The sequence below is a fragment of the Rhyacophila brunnea genome, unplaced genomic scaffold (genome assembly GCF_057557595.1).
Source record: "Rhyacophila brunnea isolate RB1 unplaced genomic scaffold, BYU_Rbru_1.0 scaffold_13, whole genome shotgun sequence".
Classification (NCBI taxonomy): domain Eukaryota; kingdom Metazoa; phylum Arthropoda; class Insecta; order Trichoptera; family Rhyacophilidae; genus Rhyacophila; species Rhyacophila brunnea.
Window position 1 is genome coordinate 27813688 of NW_028232785.1, and position 15227 is coordinate 27828914.

Genomic DNA, 15227 nt, shown 5'->3' on the forward strand with positions numbered 1-15227 from the left:
AACCTTATAAATGCAATGTATTTTCATATAGATGCTCGCAACTTAGTCATCTTAAAAACTAACAAATGACAAATTCTGGTGACAAACCTTTAAAATTCGATGTATATTCATATAAATGCGTATGACTTTGTTGTCTAAGAAGACATGAAATTAATATGTACATATTATATAGAAAATACTCGTGAAAATTTTATAAATGCAATGTATGTTCATTTGGATGCTCGCAACGGAGTAATCTTCAAACATATGTAAAGATACAAAATGGTGAATAACCTTTTAAATAAATTGACTACTTATACGGAGGCTCGGCACAAAATTATCTTAACGCTCATAAAACGAAACAGGAGAAAAACCATTTGCGTGTGATGAATTTTATTTTGAAAGTAGTACCTAAACAAATATGTCATTTAAAAACTCATACTCGTGATGAGTTTAAATATAAATGTAAACAGATATGTAAGTAGGTACGTTATTTAAGAACTAGTAAACACACACATTCAAAAGAAAACCATTTGCGTGAAACAAATGTCGAAGCCGTCAGAGGCAATAATTTTTTAAAGAACCTACAAAACTTTATTTGATATCGATTCTGAATAGCATAATATGAAGTGACTAACACTTCTCTCCTAACATAACACCTACCAGAATTACAAGCATACGTTGCACCACCTGGAGAAACAGAGAAAAAGATGCAAATATTATTAGGAAGAGTTAAGTGCCTGCAAGTAAACCTCATATAAAAAAAATATAAATGTCATTCCAATATTATCTTTTGAAGAAAATATCGTTGCATAAAAACATATTGCATTTTTCAAAAGTATGCAAACCTAATTGTATTCTAATAACTTAACGGTATTTATTTTTATTACAGATCATTTTAAAAACAGTAGGTAAGTATAATTATATAATTTACTGCATTTTTCCTTATGGAAATGATCCATTCAAAATCATAAATAAATATATAAATGTTAAGAAAGTTGAATGATTTTGTAATTTCGACGCTTTTGTGTAAACAAATTGTCAATTTTGAGGTAGTCTAGTATAAGCCGACATATTTAGTGAGGCTTACACCGTTTTGGCTATTTTGCTGAGTCTCTTTTGACTGGATGTTCCAAACGGATGCGGTTGTTTTTGTTCGGGACATTTTGACGGGTTACTAAGTGAAAATGGAAAAATGCGAATTTTTCGCGTAATTTAAATGAAAAAACAATAAAAACTTCATGAAAAATCATGTAATTAAATTACTCAAAGGTGTATAATTAAAAAATGTGGAAAAAAAATGTTTGTTTTTAAAACTTGGCCTCCGCTCAAAATCAAATTACTAGCTTAACATAAGAGATAAAAATTAAAAAAATCGTGTTCAAAGATAACATAAATATACCTAATCAGATGCATTTAACAAAAAAAATTTAAAGCTAATTTATTGGTTCAAGTATCAAGGCAATAGAGACCAAACGTTTAGCTGGAACACCCAATTTGAAATTGGAATTTTTCTGTTATTATATGTGCACAAACGAAAAAAAATCGTGCACAAACGTGCACTAACGATGCACAAACAAATGCACCCAAAAAATGTTGGAGTTTTAACATTGGGTGATCCAGGTAAATGGACCTCTTGTATTTTTCATTTATTTATTTAAAACTGAACATGGCGCAGTTGACAAAACTTTACTTTTATTCAAAATCATTAATTTATTTAATTCATAAGCTTTTCTTAATTTTGTATAGATTTAAAGTTCGTATATTTAAAAAAATAATCGGGACCGTTTATTGGTAAATATTAAAAAAAAATAGACGCCTTTAATGCAGCGGCACGTTTTTTGTCGCAAAAGTTGCGGCAAATTGGTCAGAAAAATTAAATGGGGGCCTCCGAGAGTAACAGTCATTAAAAATTATGTATTTTTTATTATATTCAAAAAATATAATACTGTTCTGGCAGAACACATTAACTGGAGAACACTAGTTTTGAGTAATTTGACTTTGAAGTTGTTAAAATATTTTAAATAATGGTCTATCATGTGAGTTTATTAAGTAATTGTAAAAAAATGACTTTAAAATAAAGACTGTTTATTTATTAAAAAGGTTTCCAGACGGTAAGGTTTGAAATAAGGAACATTTTGGTACTAACTCAATATGTATTTTTTTCGAATTAGTGTTTTCTGCCAGAACAGTGACGAATAATACATACGTACCTACATAATATTATTGTTAAGAATAATCGATATGTGTATCTATATTGTATGCATAATGTATATTTGAAAACTAGCCGACTAATCACTTGCGCCCACGTTGGCGATCGCGATGTTACTGGGCGCTATAATTGGCGGCCTAGTACCTCGTTTCGCGCACAACACGTGCGAGCTCGAGAGTCTGGCGAATGCCCGGCGGACCCCGCGCGAGAGTCGTCACGCGCGAGCGCTTCTGCACTGCGATTTCCTAACTATCGTCTCGTATGGCACCAGACGACATGACGTAATTGTGACGTCAGCCAATACATGTCGCCCGCTCGAGCGTGTATTGGCTGACGTCACAATTACGTTATGTCGTCTGGTGCCACACGAGACGATAGTTCAGGGACAGCTGAATAGGGTCACATGTACCTGGAGAACGCGCGATTTGTCACTCGCGTGTACAAACGCGCCATGTGGACAGGCCCTAAGTGTAACTTAATCATATGTATTCGCTTTTTATACCTATATTAAATTTTGTGTGCTTTATTGGTGTATATTTTGTTAGTAATGTATCAATACAACACATTTCTTACATACTGGAGTCATGAAAGGGTGATAAAAATACTGTATAAAAAATGGGGCGTCTTTTTGGCGCTGCCTAGAGGCGGCATTTTGCCTGAGTTGAGATCAATTATTTATAAATAAACAACACTGAAGAATATCATTTACGGAGTCTTATTACCGACAACCACCTTTCACTGGATTATGTGAAGGGTCAGGGCCAGTTGGTAAGGATTTCCGTTTCCGAATACATAGTAGCCATATGAAACCGATTTCAGATACTGATGAATATTTTGTCGTATTGACTGGGAAATGAGCTCTCTCCACAGATATGTATTAAAGAAATGTCGCAAAGGACTTCACAATATAATTATTATTACTTATATATATATTACTTCTGAGAAAATATAATATAAGTAAATAATAGAAAATATATTTTTTGAAAAAAATACGACACCCAACAGGAATAGAACCAGCATCTATCGGGTTTCGCACCCATGCACGTAATCCACTATGCTGAATTTTCCATATTTAATTGGGACAAATTTTAACTAATGGCTCTTAATACTCTCTGAAGCGCTTTCCAGCTTGAGTTATTATTGGCGATCGGCTTTTATATTTTGAATTCAATGTTTAGGGGAGAGTGGGTCACAGTGAATCACGGGGTACAGTGGATTATTCACTATAACTCAATTTGTATAACGCTTACGCAAACAAACGAACGCGTGGTTACCGCTCGTCCATACTCCTCTCCTCCGCACTAGTCGCTGACGCGGTATCAAAGCGGGAAGATGTGCTGTCACACTCCGGTCAGTAGGTAAGTAACAAAACTATTTTTTCACGTGGTTTTAAAATTTGTTTTGTCTCTAAGTGAATAAAAAATGTAAATGTTTATATTTTGTTTTACGCTTGTTATGTCTTTAATCCGTTGTTAACTATGTTGTTTTGTCTTTGAGTTAAATAGTTTTTTTTTTGTTATATTTTTTTTACCATAACCGCCAATGGGTCACAGTGAATCATTTCGTTTTGGGTCACAGTGGATCGCTGATCCAGTGTAACCCATGAAGCTAATCTGTTCTTTTTTCGTAGGTAAAAATGCCTCGCAATCGAGTAAAGAAAACTACTGTCCGACAAGAAGATCTAGGCAATAATCGGAAGTCGCTAGTGCGTTTAAAAGTGGGAGGAGCTTGTTAGTTCACAGTTTTAACACGTGGACAACTCGTGGCTAACTGGAAGGCGCTTCAATCAGAGTGCGGTTAAAAATGGGAGAAGCCCTTTAGTTCACAGTTTTAGCACGTAGCCAAGAAGATGCTGTTGGACAGTAGTATCGGACTTCACACTGAAGAACGGATGAGAAACTAAGCCAAATGTGCCCGATATTGCCACGGTTGCACTGATGATTTTACCAAAACCTAAGTTTTCTGGCATAAAGAGAAAACAATATATGTATCAAACTATCCATTTGACATTAATTTTTCCAACACAAATTTACGTTAATTTCATTTTTGATCGCAAATTAAACCTTAACATTATTTTTTTAAATTACAAAACTGTTCTGAATATGTAATAAAAGACTATGTACTTATCTAAGAGTACAAATAAATGAGTAATAATATGGAAATTGTTGTCTTTTATTGTATTTTTTTTATAGATCCAGTGTATCCTAGTCGATTCACTGTCACCCATGTATTGATCCAAAGTGACCCATTCCCGGGTCACAGTGGATCATTCCCATTTTTTTTTAAAGTGGTTATATCTTGGAAGTTTAGGTAATACTCGCCAATAAATGCCCTTTTCTTTGAAGATTAGATACTCATATTATGATTTAATTTCAGAGATTAATTATTTGGCCATAAAATTCGGAATTGTAAGACTTGAAAAAAAAAGTGATCCACTGTGACCCACTCTCCTCTACTCTACTTTAATTACTAATTGACGTCACGGATCACTCCAAGACTTTTTTTGTTGTAACCTGCTGGGTGTCGTATATTTTTTATTTTCTTGTTTTTTCTTTCGACCATGTCCGATCCTAATAGGATCATATGGGCCTCCACAGAGTAGAGGTTTGTATTAACAGATTTTGTTTTTTACGAGAAATGGATGTCAGCCACTTGCTCAACCTATTAGGTCCATACCCTGACAGACACAAATTGAAAAACAATATGTGTACTTGCCAGAGCCAGGATTCGAACCTGGGACCCACGGCGTATAGTCCAACGCTTAAGCCGCGTGGCCACCGTGGATGTAATATTGGTAAAGTATAATTATATTTTCTCAGAAGTGTTTTAAAATCATGTATAATCAATAATTCGAATGTTACATTCTTAAATATTGTGAATCATTCGTTGAAAAGTATTAAGTAACTATGCTGTAGAATTTAAATTTTATTGCACTTATACGACTGTAATAAAATTAGTGAATCCGAAAAGATGTATCAAATTTATTTATTATTTTTATTAGGTACTTCATCATCATGGGCGCGACAACCCGGTGTGGGTCCTGGCCTCCTCCAACAGCTCCCTCTACCTGTCCTTATCCAGTGTGGCCGCTTTCCAATTCGGTACCCCCAGAATACGGCAGTCACTGGCAGCTCCATCCAATCAGCGAATCTTTGGCCTGCCTCTTCTTCTACGCCTTATTGGATTGCTGGACATCACTCTCTTTGCCGGTTCATTGTCATTCATACGATGCACATGACCTAGCCATCGCAGTCTCCCAATCGTGATTGATTGAACGGCGCTGCAATCTTCGTACAGCTTTTAGAGGTCAGCATTAGGTACTTTCTAACATCAATACAGAAATTAAAAAGGGGATCTCTTCCAGCATCGTTTGCCATGGTCCTGGAATGTCTCGGATGTCCGCGTCTGCCATCTGTAATAACTAAAAGTTCTTGCTAAAAATTGGACAATCGAGGATGTAATGAGAAATATATAATTGTTTTTTTTTATATATCAATTTTATTTTATTCATGAACAGTTATAATGAGTAACATTTACCTAATATAAAATACAAAACGTCGCTGTAGATTGGTTTGTCGAATAGACCAAAAATGTCAAATGTTCAGGAGACGAAAAACAAAGTTCATTATCCTATATTTAAGTACATGGAGGTATTTAAATTATTGTTGTTTTTACAGGATATGATTGCTGTATTTATTACAAAGCAATTAAAAAAAAAACGGATGGTTCTGATCTATTTAGATACAAAAAATCATTCTGCATTAAAAGGTCGACTTCAACAAAAAAGGATATTCGACAAACCAATCCTATAGCAACGATAATATAATATATTCCATTTTTTTTTACAAAGATCATATACCTACCTATGACAAAAATACATTACATGGTATATTAATAATTAAGACAGAAACAATGATTATTAAAAAATAAAACAAAATAACAAAGAGAAGAGGTGTAATTAGGGAATCCAATCCCGAGCTAAAATTCTGATCCCGGGATTTCGGGATTACAATTGATTGGCATTTTTTCCATTGTTAATATAAATTTATTATATTTACAAATAACATTGATAAAATCGGTCAAAAATAAATCTAGTATAATTTATACTATTTAAGACATTTATTGTTAATATTGTGTACGTTCAATCTTGGAAATACACAAGTTTAATGGAGTAAATAATATTGTAATATAAATAATAATGTGAATTTAAGATTGCTGTTTCTGATAGTAAAGACTTAATGAATTGATTAGCGAGATTTAAAATAGAAAAGCAAATAATCATGGAGTACTTATGGCCTTTCCGCTTCATAAATCTAATTAGTCAGCCAAATATGAAACTGCCGTAAAACGTATGATATCATGGTGGAATTACTTTGTTAAAAGTGCAGAGCATTGTTTTTTCCAATCTTTTCATTTTTAATAATTTATGTGAAAAAATAAAATGAATCGGCAACCTACACATGGGTATAATTCAAACTTCATTCAAACTCAGTTTATTTCTAATGTAGTTATTTTTCATTAAAGTATTTTTTCTGTTATATTTTCGCTTTTATTTTATTTTCCATAAAAATTGATAAAAAAATCAATCCCGAAATCCCGGGATTATGTTTATCAATCCCGGGATTCATAGGTATCGAAAATAGCTCGGGATCCCGGGATTGGAATCCCTAGGTGTAATATTAAATGATATAAGTAGGTACATAATATAGTATGTCAGTGGCGACGGTAAGCTGTTAAGATCCGCCATTATTACTCCACACTAAACTTTGTCAGTCATACGTATTTGTTTTCATTTAAATAAGGCTACAACTTACACATGTCATGGTGTTGGTTAGTTTTTAAAATTCAATTACACCATGTGAAAACCAAGCCATAATAGACAATAGTCAAAAAATACTCGTATATCTATAAAATATCTAAAATTATCCAATTAAATCATAAATAAATTTAAATATTTTATAAATAGAATACAATTTTTATCTAGTATTGTTGGATTTAGGTAGGGCTTAATGAATTAAAAAAAATGGACCAACAATATATTGTGTAATATGACGTATTCTTAATCTAATGAATGAAAAAGTGTGCACAATTTTGTCCTATCACCCATAATATACCAAAACTATTATGGTTTGGTTTACGCAGGGTTTAATTTATTTTTAAAAACTAACCAATAACATCTGTAAATTGTAATCTTAGACTAACAAAGTTTAATGTGGACTATTTATGATGGATTTTTAACAGCCTACATCCACCGTTAGTTACTGATATATACACTAATATGTATATCCTAAGTATCCTTATGTATATAAAAGATCTCCTTCAGTCCCCTGTATACCTCAAGAGTACCCAAATAGTGACTGCATTACCCCTCGATTTCTATGCTTATTCGCTGTCTCAGATAGGTACTTGGTTGAACGGCAAACATCCTGTTCTATCGGTCAAGCGACGACATCTTAGCCGCGATCTTCAAAGTAGAGTCTCTAGAGTCCAGATATTACGAAACCCAGAGGACAGACGATATGAATTGGTCATATTTTTTGGCTTTGTTAGACCCTGACGTCTCTACTGATTTATTCAGAGATGCGGTGAGTATCTACCACAGTGGCATTCCAGACTATACTGTCCGACAAGATCTTGGCGATAACACTGCATTTTGACGTACCTGTCATGGCAGCAACGCATGCTAGGGGCTTGTTAAAATATTGTATGGGCTCGCCTTTTAGATGGGACTCTTTTTCTTCTTTGCAATCAACTAAAAATTTACTAATAATAATTTGAAAATCATTTCTGATTGCTTTAGACATCTTTTTATTATTAAAATTTAAAATTACGTAAATTGATAGATTCATACACCACGGGAGCGAAAAATGAAATTAATAATTTGGGGATTGTGGAAGTGCAAATAGATGTACTGGAGGGGATTGTTAGTTCACAGTTTTAACACGTAGACAAGAAGTTCTTGTTCGACAGTACATTGCTTTTTTTTAAACGTTTTCATATAGGCACGTACCTATTAATTATTTAAAATTATTAATAAATTGTATGAAATTGAAGTTACTCAGTATACAATAATTGGACATAGTTATGCAGAAAGTAGCCTGTCCACAAAAAATAAAAAAAATGAGTTATGATTTAGATCAGATGCGAGAAGGTTTTCTCTACGTTCTGCTGAAAATGGCCAAGTCGCAAACAAATTATTCTTGAAATAAAACACTATTTACAATTTTACATACACTTTTAATATCATGTTGTTGCTAAAGTGCCATTATCTTAGCTCGACATTATTGTGGACTGCCTACATTCTGCATAACTACGTTCAATGATTGTATATTCAATATTGATACAACAACGTATATGTAATGAAAATGTTTAACAAACATATTTTTTCACCAGAATGAGTCATTTTGTGTCTTTTCAGGTTACAAGACAGTATACATGACGTGTAATCAAATTGGTTATATTTAAATGGATTTTTACTGTAATGAATCATTTTGTGTCATTTCATATTACCAGTTTTTACACGAGTATTCAGATATTTGACAATAAATTATGCTTTTCGCTAGAATGACTTTGTCTGATTTTATGACACTAGATTGTATCCATGAGTAATCGCGGATATCACATTTGAATTGGTTTTCACCAGAATGAGTGTAATTTCAAGTTCCGAGACTGAAAACATGAGTTATCATACTGGTCACAATTAAATGATTTTTTTACCAAAATGAGTAATTTTGTGTGATTTCATACTACTGGATTGTATACAAGAGTAGTCACATTGATCACACTTAATTAACTGATACAGCTCTGACCGCACGGCTGCCGTGTCGACATTAGATGGCTATTAGTGATATAGCATGTTATTTAAATGTGGTAATTAAATATTAATTAACTGGTCAGCAGTTAATGAGTTTTTAATATATTTCATCATAAAAGGGGTTTTGCACGAGTGTCGACATTTATTACATTTAAAGGCTTTTCACCAGAATGAGTTATTTTGTGTAACTTCATTTTACTAGATTGTTTAAACGAGTAATTAGAGTTATCACATTTAAATGGATTTTCAACAGTATGAACCATTTTGTGTAATTTCAAGTTACCAGACAGTATATATGAGTAATCACATTGGTTACATTTAAATGTTTTTTTTACCAAAATGAGTCATTTTGTGTGATTTCATACTAACAAATTGTATACAAGAGTATTCACATTGATCACACTTAAATTGCTTTTCACCAGAATGAGTCATTTTATGAAATTTCATCATAGAAGAGGTTTTACACGAGTATAGACATTCATCACATTTATAAGGCTTTTCACCAGTATGATTCATTTTGTGTAACTTCATTTTACTAGATTGTTTACACGAGTAACTACATTCATCACATTTATATGGATTTTCCCCAGAATGAACCATTTTGTGTAATTTCAAGTTACAAGACAGTATACATGAATAATCACATTGGTCACATTTAAATGGTTTTTCTCCGGAATGAATCATGTTGTGTTTTTTCAGCGTACTAGATGTTATACAAGAGTAATTACAATCTTTACATTTAAATGGCTTTTCGCCAGAATGAATCATTTTGTGTGAACGCATATCAGCAGATCGCTTACAAGAGTAATTACATGCATCACACTTATATGGTTTTTCACCAGAATAAATCATATGTGATTTCTTGCCACGAGGTGTATATCTTTCTAATGTAACTGGCTTTTCTCCAGAGTGTGTCATTTTGTGTGATTTCATTATAGATGAATTTTTGCATGAGTAGTTACAATTATCACATTTAAACGGACCTGCAAATTGTGGATCTAGATTATCCATTGATTTATCTTCCAACAATATGCCAGTTTCAAATTCTGTGTTATTAGAAGATCTATCATTGTATGCTTCGACTTCTTTTTTAATGTCTCCTTCGTCAATGTGTATGTAGTCGTATGTCCCTTCTTCATTTGACATACTCCAGGCCGATTTCAGATATCCAGGATTAGCCAATTCTGAACCAGCAGCGATAACCTAAAACAATAATTGTCTTAATGAAGTAATACAATTCTCCGTGTAAATATGATATGAGAATGTCTATCAGAGGACTGGTTAGTGTGGATTCATAGACCTGAATAAAATAGAAGGTTTTCTCAGTATGACCATATTTAAAACAAACACGAGCATTTACACCCACTAAAGTATGTACGGAATCCACTAATATGGACCGCGAGCGGCAATCGTATGACAAATAATGTCAATACATAGCCCTAAGACCTTGACAAATGAAAACCCTTCTTTGCCATAATATGAGTGCCTATATTTTCTTTCAACCATTAACAATAAACCCGACCATGATGTGTGATTGACACACAGCCTTCTAAAGATTCCTTGAAAGCAGTGCGCACGCTTAATAATAAAGTGACCTAACTAAAAATTTCGAGTTTTTAGGTTATAATAATAAACTGACATAATACAACACCATATATTGGGCTAAAATGTAAAAACATAGATTCTTTCAACGAAAGAGTGAGATACCAAAACATGAATCTCTTTCAAACTGACAGTTTTCATCACCTGCCTGCGTGATAAAGTCACTCACTACTGTTTATGGCGTTTTTATAATAAAAATAAGGTAAATTTAACATGAATATTTCATGCTAAAGTGACTTATTCGTACTTATGTCCCTTTTTTAGAAAAAAAATGTTTAAATGTATTATGACTAATTAAGACGTTAGTCGATATAATACAAAATATGAAATATACATTTATTTTATTTTTATATGGGTCGTTTTACAATTTACAACGTTCAAAACAATTTGGAATATTTTTTAATGAATTGATCAAAAATAATATTTTTTTTTTAAATCCCTAAAAATATTTTAATAATCAATTACCATAATTAAAATTACTTCAGTATATATCTCAATTTAACAAATTATCATTATAAGCAAAAAAAACTGTGGTAACATTTAATATCATCCTAAAATCAATATTTAATTATTGAGAAGCCCCATGTGTAAATCTGTTTTTTGGTTGTCCTGAAAAAAAGCATTTTTTGGATTAGGTCACTTTATTATTAAGCGTGCGAGTGGTTTGGCACCATGTAAACTAAGTAAGCCACATGGATTAGAATCCTAAAATAACCGATTATAGATGAAAATTGAATTAAAACACTACGACCATCTTCTCTAATGTAACAAGATAACTTCGTTTGTACATATTGTGATGGTATCAAGTATCTTAAATCACAAGATACGATATTATAATATGTAGGTAACATTTGAATTAAGGTTCTAGGATGATTTGGAGCCGGGACAACGCCACGAAATCGAATGAAATTCGAAAATAAATAGACGTTCATGAATTAAATACGTAAATAATGACTAAATTGTGCATTTGATGAAATTCCAATGAAAAGAGAGTTCTTTTAGTTTTATATAAATCCTCAGATCAGGCATGATAATTTTCAATCCGTAATTAAAAAAAAACATTACCATGTTAACGGCCCACATGCTCGTCGTAGGTCAAAATTGAGTTTTTATTGTATTTTCAAACCATGATCCTGGACACTCCTTAAACGTTGTAGATAATCTATTTATATAATTTTGAAGCCTTATTATCCTTAATAGTTATTTTAAACATTTGATGACTGCATAAAGTATTTTTGTTAGATAAAATAGTATTCTTTTAAACCTCTCGCTCTAATGTTTTAGAATATAGTCATATTTCGGTACATAACTGTGCAGTGGTGTTAAGATTTTTTACATTTATTAATTTTTAAACGCATTTATAAAATCATTAGTATAATTTATGACGAGATAATTTTTGTAAAATATTCACGATAAAAAATTATATTGATAATCTCTGTGATCCCAAATTTGACAAGAATTAGGCATTTTATTATTCAAAAAATCGGCAAGATTAACACATTTGAAGATGATTCTAAATATACTTATTATAAGCTATGTCTTTGACCATTCAAGTGTGATAAACATCTTATGAATAATGATTGCTTTATAATAATTATTTACCTAAGAATAAGGTAGTGTTTTTTTGAAATACGCCATTTCTTTTGTCATTCCCCAATGGTTAAGCTACAACATACGGCCGTAGCCATAAATTGACAAACTATAATTGAAGTAGGGAGTAAAATTATGTTAAGAGCGTGTTAAGTAGTAGATAGAGACTGATCAAAATCCCTCGTCTATTTTATGTATAAATCGTAATGTACGTCTATTTATTTCATTCGACGGTGTGGCGCCCAATTGTCCCATTCCAAAAAATGAAAGATTCCACTCAACCAAAACGGACGAACATTTGGAATCATGTTTGAGAAATGTTTTGAGTAATTACACCCTATAGAAGATGTTTTTTTTATAATCAATGACAATGCTTTGGGGCCACATTGGACGCCAGTCATAAGATGGTGTTAATTTATAACTTACAAATACCGTACCTATATTATAAGAGTATTTGAAATACACGTAGATACGAACCTGATTTTCAGACTTGCAGTCCGAATAAGAACAACCCGGTAGGGGATCTTCATAACTAAATGGGGACATTGTATCTTCATCAATCTCTTCTTTGACATCAACTAGCTGAGAATCAATCTCACATTTTATACTAGTCAGGCCTGTTGAAGATGTCTGCAAAAACATAAGGTACCAATGTATGTTGGTTGGATGAAATATTAAGCAGTTAAGTTGAAGCGATGCGCGGATTGTGCAAATGACGCGTGCCGAACAAAATATAATTTGTCATATAAATCCAACATGCGTCCATTTAATGTTCTGTTTATTGTTCTATTAGTAACAATAATAATATATTCATTGACATGTTTTCTTTTTCAAGTAAATGGGTAACGTTTTTTAGTCATCTTTACACGATTTAAGAATTAATACTCCCGTCGCCATCACAGAACAAATTGACGTATTCACAGCTCGACATTCGCTCTCCGATTGCCAGCGAGTCCGAAATTTCGTCGCACCTATAGTTGAAAATTATTTGCCGTTTCAATGAAGCACTGTCTTAAATTTCGACGGAAAGACGTGATAGCGTACCCCTCGTCAAAAAAAAATTGCATATACATAAGTACTTTAATAACAATAAATATAATATATTATAATAATATAACATATAAATAAAATAAAGAAAAATTAAATTATAAATAACATTCATTATAATCAATGAGAAGGATGAAATTGTTTACGTTGAGACGGCAAATCATCGTAATTTGGCTCCCTGGTTATGACTTTTAATCTGAGATGCGGTTCCACATCCAAAACCCTGTTCCGTTTTCTGGCTTAATGTCCACAATAATTAATGCTGAAGAGGCAACTTCACATAGATATTATGAAGTTGGAAAAGGCAAGATGTATTTCAGGACATTCTCCGTTAAAACTGGATACACATGTTGCATTTGCAACCAGAATGATTAACGAGAGATTGATGAGAACCAGATTACACACCTTATATTTATTTTTCAAGAATCTGTCTGAACCTAATTCCAACAATTGCTCTTCTTCCGCATGCGATAAACTTTCTAGCATCGATATTGTATTGATGTATTAATGCTTGTTGCACCAGGCGCAGCCAAAGCCCGGTGCAGCGCGTACCCCCATCAAACACTTCCCGTACCCCACGGGGTACGCGTACCACACTTTGGGAAACACTGGGCCGTAGAACAATGAAGTGAGAAGAATGGAGAGAGATAAAAGAGCCATTAATCGAACAGTCGATTACAGGCAGATGATGTTAACGATTATAATATCGTTATAAACCCAATCATATTATTGGGTGATTTGTGTATAATGGTTGTATATTAGAGAACGTCCAACCTCTTTGGGTCGTATAATAGTAGTGAGATAAAATTCGCGTGTAAATGAAACACGGTTTTTGCCGTTTTATAGGAAGCCAGCGGCAAACAAATTTATTTTGAAAATAGCCGATGTACTGGATTATTTGTTAGGTTAGGTTAGGTTTTCATTCTTGAATTCATGAATTTTGCCAAAATCGGCTATGAAAATTAAACTGGCGCAGTTCCCACCTGGCTGCCTGTTAACAAACTTGTATTTAAAACACTTAATAAAAATTAACGAAATACAAAGGAAATATAGTAGAAAATATGTATGTAACTAAATTAGAAATAATAATAACAATACGGCCATCACTTCCCGATAAGAAAGCTCAAGGCGAACTGTGCTACGGTGAAATGTAATACGTACAATTTATGTGCGTGATGAACCTGATTCGAAGTGTTTTCAAATTATATTTACTTCATTTATAATAGCTATTCCTATTAGAAGAATTGGAGGAAGAAATTCTGCGACAACTTTACTAATGAACTTGACTAAAGATAACGTATTCAGACTTGTCTCGTAGCTTGTTTAGTATTAAATTTAGTGAGGTGGTGGGGGTGGCTACTAGACCGAAAAATTAGAACAAAATGGATTAATCGACTAAATGATTTTACTCGCCATAAATTACTCGACTAATCCGAATCGGCCTTTACGCGTGTTTTGTTAGGTAGATTTAAAATACCTACCATTCAAATTGGATCGTCCAAATCAAGAGGAAAACGAGAACTCTAAAAAGAATATTCTTACCTCAATAGCGTAGCTGGCATCGTTTGCAATCTCTTCCTTGATATAAATGTTGGTATCTGTGCTATTTGGATCTAATATTGGCACTTCAAACCAATGATCCATGTCTTCATCAGCTATGAATTTATCAGGTTCGCGTTTTTCATCCATATTAATGCCTCACGTGGCAAAAGTACTTTTGACAGAGGTGGTCATAGACTAATAAACTTATATAAATATATTATACTTCGCCATAGACAAAAATATAATGAGATTAATCATTGCCAGGTTTTCTTCAAATTTGAGTACCTACCTAGGTACATTAAATTAATAATTATCTGACCAACTCAGAACCTATGATAGCTTACAAATTAATACAATAATAGTGTTAGACAAATAAATTCAATCAAATAATAAATTATTTTTATGACCCAGAAAGCGTTCTTAACGTTTTTTGCCGGATCT

At 32.8% G+C, this 15227-nt stretch overlaps 1 long non-coding RNA gene across 1 annotated transcript; it reads right to left on the reverse strand.

Annotated features, from left to right (window-relative positions):
- Nucleotides 1–7980: 7980 nt before the first annotated feature.
- Nucleotides 7981–14972, reverse strand: LOC147077143 (uncharacterized). The gene is made up of 3 exons (XR_015069773.1): nt 14787–14972; nt 12675–12827; nt 7981–10208 (listed from the first exon to the last, which is right to left on the reverse strand). It is a non-coding gene; the product is annotated as an uncharacterized LOC147077143 (long non-coding RNA).
- Between the last annotated feature and the right edge of the window lie 255 nt (nt 14973–15227).